The following is a 7767-nucleotide window of genomic DNA, read 5'->3' as shown; positions in this document are numbered from 1 at the left end:
AATGGGCTGCTGCTCCGGACAGCGATCTGGGCGCCCTCTCATTCACGGATGCATCGTAAATTCGTAATGCTGGGTAGTGAACACACGGTTGCGATCGGGAGCTCCTAGTCAGCGCCCTCATTCACGGATGCATCGTAAATTCGTAATGCTGGGTAGTGAACACACGGTTGCGATCGGGAGCTCCTAGTCAGTGCCCTCATTCACGGATGCATCGTAAATTCGTAATGCTGGGTAGTGAACACACGGTTGCGATCGGGAGCTCCTAGTCAGCGCCTTCGGCGCCAACTAGGAGTTCTGGCGCCCGCGCTGCCACGCTTATGGGCCGGCCCAAAACGAGGCGCAACCAAAACGAAACAAAACAGAAAATGGCGCGCGGGAGAAGGATCGAAGCAGCGACCTCCTGTCTCAGGGTACAACGAGCTAACCACTCCGCCACTTAGGCACATCTGATAGCATACTTCGTTTCCCACTTTTCTTGTTTCACTTTTCTTGTTTCACTTTTCTTTTTTCTTTTTCTATTTTTCGTTTATGTCTTTTCTTTTTTCTTCCTTATATGATGAATTCTTTTGAAATACGTGAACTCTTATCAAACCGATGGATTTTTTTTTATTTTGTCGATGAAATTTGAAAAAGTTCATAAATCCGAAAAAAGTTCATCAGATTTGAAAAAAATTCACAAATTTGAGAAAAAGTTAATCGGACTTGAAAAAAGTTCATTGGATTTTAAAAAAAGTTCATCAGATTTAAAAAAAGTTCACAAATTTGAGAAAAAGTTACTCGGTCTTGAAAAAAGTTCATTGGATTTTAAAGAAAGTTCATAATATTTGAAAAAAGTTCATCGATTTTGAAAAAAGTTCATCGGATTTGAAAAAAGTTCACAAATTTGAGAAAAAGTCAATCGGTCTTGAAAAAAGTTCATTGGATTTTAAAAAAAGTTCATAACATTTGAAAAAAGTTCATCGATTTTGAAAAAAAGTTCATCAAACTTGAAAAAGTTCAACGAATTTGAAAAAAAGTTCATCAAATTTGTAAAAGAGTTCATCAAAAAATAAAAATAGTTCATGAAATTTGAAAAAAAAATCATCAATTTACAAAAAAGTTCATCGATTATCTTATAAAAACACAAAATGGAAAATTCTAGAAGCTTCCCAAAACCGGAGAATTCCTACGACTGTAGAGAACAATAAAAGGAAAACAAGTTACGTAACAGTTGTTCCTCGATGGCGCACTGGTTCTGTCGTGCGACATTCAAGGAGAGATTGGGAGTTCTACTCCCGGTTGCGCCCTGTTTTTGAACGTTTTTACATAATAAAAACAACATGCATGGGCCGGCCCAGCTCGCCAGCGGGAGGGATGCGCTTCAGGCGCCCGTTTGCGAAATAGGAAACGCCGTTGCGATCAGCGCATGGCGATGGGAGCGCGCGTGGGGTGGGGGTGTTGCTCGCCTAGAGCCGGCGGCGGTGGAATCATGGCAGCGAGGAAGCTTTACCGTTCCCCTTCCTTCCGTTACTTCATTATTAATGGCAAGTTACCTGCGGTGGTCGAATCACTCTCCCCCTTGCCTCCCTTTTCTGTTGGACTGCCATGCCTTCTGTTTTGGCAGCACATATTCCTCTATCCCCTCCGCGAGCAAGCGATCTTCAAACCTAATGGCGCCCTTTCATTAGCGGCGGCAGCACACGGCGGCCATTTGTTGGTGACTCCTCTCGCCCCCTTCCATGACGGTACATACCTGCCGCCCTCCGCCCTCCACTCTCGCGGCTACCTTGCATTTGTTTGATCAAATGAATCGGTAACAGGTTACGCAGCTAACATGTGCACGCCAGGTTGTCTGGTGCTGGTTTCTTCGAGATGGAGTCTGTAAAAAACTCTCGATTTCTGTGATTGATTCATGGTGTTTTGGTTTTGTTCTCGCTGCAGTTGTAGCATCCTTCACAACCACATATTGTACCCAGAAGGATGCTTCACTAAGGTTAAGTGCCATGGCGTAAAGATATCCATTCCTCGCCTTGCATCACAATTCACAACTGCTTCTACTCCTCTGTATATGCATGAACGGGCCATCCAACTTCTCGATTCCCCATTGACCCGAATACTTGGCCACCATCGGTGCTTGCTTAAAACCTGGCCACTCTCGCGCCGAGAAGAGGCGACACAGGTCGCAAACATAGCAACACTGGACTCATTGATCTCCTTTCCCCGTCCCAAGTATGTGATAATTGGGTTCATCTTCCCAATCAGTGTCTTTTAGGAGGCTGCGGCGGATTTTTGTGTTGCCGGAGGAATTACATTGAGAATTATGCAGTTGAACAATGCAAGGTACATATAACATCAACTTCAGACCACTCATTTTAACCTCAAATTGGTGATTTTCTGTTCGTACATACTTATATTTCGTTGTTACTCAGAAGTAAGAACGCATGTTGACCTCTTCATTCCTGCTCGTATGTGCTGTAATGTGTTTTCTATTCATGCAAAAACAACCAAAGGATGCTTGAAACCTCAATATTAAAGGATTTGGTTTTACTCTGTTTGTGCAACAGAGGGCCTCCTATTTCTCAGAGAAAAATCTGCCATAGCCAAGAGCAGAATATCAAGATTTTACTTGCATCCACAATCACAGTAACTCTTGCATTTTCAGATTTAACATCTCTTTAGCTGTATGCAAAACTGCAACGTTATCCGCTACACCTGTCTGATTAAATCTGTTTCCTCACCGAGGTTGCCTAGGAAGAATACATGTCGAGATTGTCAAGTAGAAAATGGATTCTACCGTGCTTAAATCACAAACAAACATAAATGTAAATCCGGTTATGTAAAAAACTCACTCATCATTGCTTGACAAAATTTATCTTTGATACGGCAGTCCAGATACTTGTGTTCATAGGGTATTCACTGATACATGGGAAGCGGGTAGAATGAACTTTGCTTGATCCTTTGTTTAGCAGGTCAGGACCGTTGGTTCAGTTGTTAACGCAATAAACTTTTGATTTCCACTGAATTTTTCGGCATATTCAGCTAAAGAAGAACCACTAAAGTTACCAAAGCCTCTGATTTCACCGCGCGACTATCCTGGAAAGGAAGATCTTTTGGTCTAATTGGTCCATTGAATTGCTTTATGTGGCAAAAGATAATTAGTCAATTTAAGCTGGTTTTGTTTCTTAATCTTTCACAGGTAGTTGATATGATGAATTGAAGCAAACCGCATTCATTGCTAGCTACTATGCAATTTATTTTGATAGGAACTAAAGCTGTGTTGTTGTTGGATTCTCTGTCCTTGAATATGCTTCGGTCCTTCAGTGAATTATTGAACTACTATGGATACCTCTTCCTTTGCATAGGTTATCTTTTATGTATGTAGACATGCTCAGGTTTCCTACAACTATCATAGAGTGTATTCGTGATAGAGATCAGCAATGCGAACTGGTGTTGTGCCTCAGAAAGTTCATATAAGGAATATTGCTTGGATAACTTTTTTGAGGTAATTTGCTTGATAACTTTGAGTATACCATTTGTTTCTACTCTCTCTCCGAAGATTTCTTGTTAGTCTGCTTCTTCTGCTTTGTGTGGCGAGCCCGACATTCTACCAGGAATGTTCAAGGAAAGTGGGGAGGTTATGAAGAAATCCATCAATCTATAGATCCTCTTGAAAAGTATTGTCCTATCAAATGACGCATACATTTTTCTTTGCATAACAATTAGAGCTGCTAAGATGTTATTATTGGCCTGAACAGGATATATTCTTATCCTTATTGTTTGAAAACTATTTGCTAGATCCTTCTGCTCGACATTTCAGATTACTTTTGATACTAACATCTACTCCCTCCGTTCCTTAATATAAGACCTTTTAGTTTTTTCTTGATTCATATGCATGTAGACACATTTCAGCATCTATGTTCACTCATTTTAGTATGTATGGAGTCAATATTTTAAAATAGCTAGAAGGTCTTATATTAGGAAACAGAGGGGGTAATTAATTGTTGCCTTCTGTTATCTTCGTTGGCTTTGTTCAGTCCAACCCTACTTAAGCTACATTTAGACCATATTAATATTATGCCTTAACGAGTTAGTGCTTCAATGGTATTATAAATTACTTAGGACGTCATGTTTTTTTCCAGTTAATCCATATATGTGTGTGACAATTTACGAAATCATAGCATAAAAATTTAGGCAACACTTTACCTAAAACATTAAATAGGAAGTGATGATCCGTTCAGATTGTTCTCAAATATTTGTACTATTTATATTTTTTAAAATATTTATGCTCTTTCGGCAAGATGGGCGGGCGCACAAATGCGAGCATTCATGGTCTAGTTATTACAAAACAGTAAAACGCAGCTAGCTAGGAGCCTCCACAGTGATTTGAAGTTCTCCACCGTCAGATCACTTTGACAGACGTCTAGGATTTTCGCTCGGTCATCCCCCATCATCTTTACGCTAATTAATCCCTTCACACGTTACACGGGCCGCTGCTCCGCCAAGCGAGCTGCCAGTCACAGGGTTAATCGGGCCGTGGAGATTGAAGGCCCATGAGGTCCAGTCAAATGCAAAATCTTTCCAGCCTGATTCCTTCGCTATCGCGTGGCAGTTCGTCTTGAATTTTAATTGCCGGCCCTATCGCGGGTTGCTCCCTGTTACTCGACGCTTCGCCGCCGCCGCCGTCGTGCGTCACGTTTGTGAGATTACACTACACGTGTGCCTCCGTGCTCTTAACCGATGTAACGCCACACCAATGTCCGCGTGCTTTACTATACGTCGGGTCTGCCATCCCCGTTGCTTAGTTTCCATCTTCCGACCTTCTATCTTCATGTAATAGGTGTGATGCTGAACTGGGGGAAGAAATTCGCTACACTGTGCCACGGTTCCCATCGGGAAGCTGGTAAATCTCATATTGTATCTGTTTTGTACTCGTGCTTCAAATTTTTCATTGGAGGTAAGATTTACTAGATGAGGTTCTGTTTGTACGTGCATTTCATTCAGCATCTGGTCATTCTGTTTGATGCTGAGATCCAAATGCCCTGTCGGGTTTGAGATATGGTGTGCCTCCTCTCGGATCGCAATTTACAAACCTGGCTAATTCTATATAAAATTTAATGTTCGGAATTTTTTACACGACTGAACAAGTCAAGATGTTTTGGTGACACAACAACACCAATGAAAGTGCTCTCTCAGACCATGTTAATATGTTATCTAAGGTACTATTTGTGTAGACCATGTCGGTGTTGGATCCATGAACTTTGTTGATTAATTATAGGTTTTTCTCTAACTGATGGATGTGAAGTAATATGACATCCCGTGTATAAGAAACTCAAAGGATATGGTTTATTCAAATTCTAGAAGCATCAATAACATTCTGAAAGATGAGCGATGACGTACATATGCTTAATGGCACTCGTAATTTAGTACAAGCCAAGTCCTTGCAGGATAATATGCAGCCATCAGTGCGATTTGTTTCCTTGTGCTGACACAATTTATGCACATATAATTGTTTTAAATCCCCAATGATAACTATACCTTCCATTTATTTTCGTCAATACTTATATTGTCTTGATATTCCTTCGTCAAGATGGCGGGCGCAGCAACGCGCGCCTTGATGTTCTAGTATTTAGGAACGGAGGGAGTACTCCTGAATTACTTACTTCAACTTTAGCATAAACCTGAATTCATGCATGAAACATGCTCTGCTCTATATTCTGTACGACAAGCGCTGTGAAAAGGTAACTTCTTGTGCAGCACATACTCACGCCGGCGGCACGGACACGGCGACGAGCCTCTCCAGCGCTTCGGGCGCCAAGCACACCTCCAGCGACATGCTCCCTTCCCGCTCCGGACCCTCGAACACCCTCACCTTCCCGTTCATCTTGTCCCCAGAGCCGCTCCGCACACCCACCGGCCTCCCCAACCGAAGTCGTTCCCGAACATGTCGAACCGCGGCGAGCCCGAGATCTCCAGCGCCCCGCCGCCATAAGAAAACGACGAGTTTCGGTGGGGAAAAAATCGACCGGCCCACGATGCGGTTCAGCTGCCACGCCGTCCAGCCCAGTCCCTTGTTCGGGATCTCGCCGGTGGTGCAGCCGGCTACGCGGATCTCTATGGCGTTTCCCAAGTAGTCCGGCGGGATGCCGCGCATGCGCCCCCGGCACCCGATGGTCACAGTGCATAACGTCCCCTGCCCCGGTGGGAGGCAGCGGGCTCGGGACGCTGCCCGCCAGAGGTGTGTGAGCATGGCCTGGAGCGAGGAGATGGCGGCGCCGCCGGCCATCTCGTCGTTCGCCCTCGCCTTGAGCTTCTTGACGCTCGCCGCGGAGAAGGTGAAGAAGCCTTCTCGCACCAGCGGGAGCTCGAACCTCTGGACGACGTCCTCCAGCTTGCTGAACGGAAAGGGGATCGGCACGGGGATCGTGTGGACGAACCACCTCCGGCGCACCCGCGCCGGCGTGGAGACCATCTCACCCATGAGTTTGTCGCCTCAGCTGATCGCCGACCATACGTTGAACAACTCCCAGAAGGAGGTGTCATTGTCGACAGAGTGGTTCATCGACATGCTAATAAAGATGTCGTCGGCGAGCTCGGTGACCTGCGCCCACAGCACGGGGAGCGACACTACCGGAACAGGGCCCTATGCCGACAGCCATATATATGCCGACGGCCCCCGTCGGCCTTGTCTGAGCTATGCCGACAGCCATGTCCAGGCCGTCGGCGTAATAAAGCCGTCGGGCTATCCCGAGCTATGCCGACGGCCCCCGTCGGCCCAGATGAGCCGTCGGCTTATCCCAAGTTACGCCTACAGCGGCCGTCGGCATATATAGGCCGTCGGCATAGTTACGGGCCCGGCGATCCCGCTCGTGCCGTGCGGCTAACGGCGTCCGATCTATGCCGACGGCCGAGACGGGAGGCCGTCGGCATAGATGCCCTTACCACATCATCGATCCGAGGCGCACCGACCACCACCTATGCTGACGGCTGCCGTCGGCATAGATGCCACATCACTGATCCGCGGTGCGCCGGCCATCTGCCCTATGCCGCAGCTATGCCGACGGCTAGTTTTTTTCTTTTTCATAGCTATATTTTCTTTCATAGTTTTTTTCCTTTTTTTTACCACGTCATCGATCATTTTTTTCATAGTTCCCTTATCCACTTCCCGGTCACCCCCTCCACTCGTTAGTTTTTTTTTCTTTTTTTTTTCATAGCTATATTTTATGTTTTCTTAAATATTATTATTTGACTAACTTACATATAGTACGTGTTAATAAGCATACATACATTATTTTTCGGTTCTGTACACAGCAGTGTGTCCCGCCTCATGAGCGGTGCCGCCGCTAGCCGGCACCTGGAATGGGGAACAGCCGCATCGGGTCTATACGAAGGGGACTTTGCTCCCAAGTGTTTATATATATATATATATCGAATGACCTACCACAACTGGGTGGTGTCGTGGCATGTCCGAAGAGGCGGCACGCGTCTCCGGTGCGTGGCCCACCTCACGGACGGCGCCGCCGCCGGCACCTAGAGGGGGGAAACTACCGCGTCGGGTCTACACGGAGTGGATTTAGCTGTGGGTTTGACTCGGATGTTGCTCCCCGGTGTCCCTCTGGGCTGACCTGACACAACCGGATGGAGAGGTCCACTGGTCAAAGCCCGTCCGTGGGAAGTCAAAGGGCTAGATCTCATGGTCAACCGCTCCAGGGTTAGGCGGGACGGGAGCCCTGGGGGGTAGCAATGCCACCGGAGCATTGTACCGTGCCCTCATACATGCGGGGTGATGTT

General features: G+C 45.9%; 1 pseudogene; it reads right to left on the bottom strand.

Moving 5' to 3' along the window:
- Positions 1 to 5740: 5740 nt before the first annotated feature.
- LOC123067702 (uncharacterized acetyltransferase At3g50280-like) lies at positions 5741 to 7012 on the bottom strand (annotated as a pseudogene).
- Positions 7013 to 7767: the final 755 nt, after the last annotated feature.

Source organism: Triticum aestivum, chromosome 3B, assembly GCF_018294505.1.
Source record: "Triticum aestivum cultivar Chinese Spring chromosome 3B, IWGSC CS RefSeq v2.1, whole genome shotgun sequence".
NCBI lineage: Eukaryota > Viridiplantae > Streptophyta > Magnoliopsida > Poales > Poaceae > Triticum > Triticum aestivum.
The sequence above is the reverse complement of the archived record's forward strand: the minus strand, read 5'-3'. Positions and strand labels throughout refer to the sequence as shown.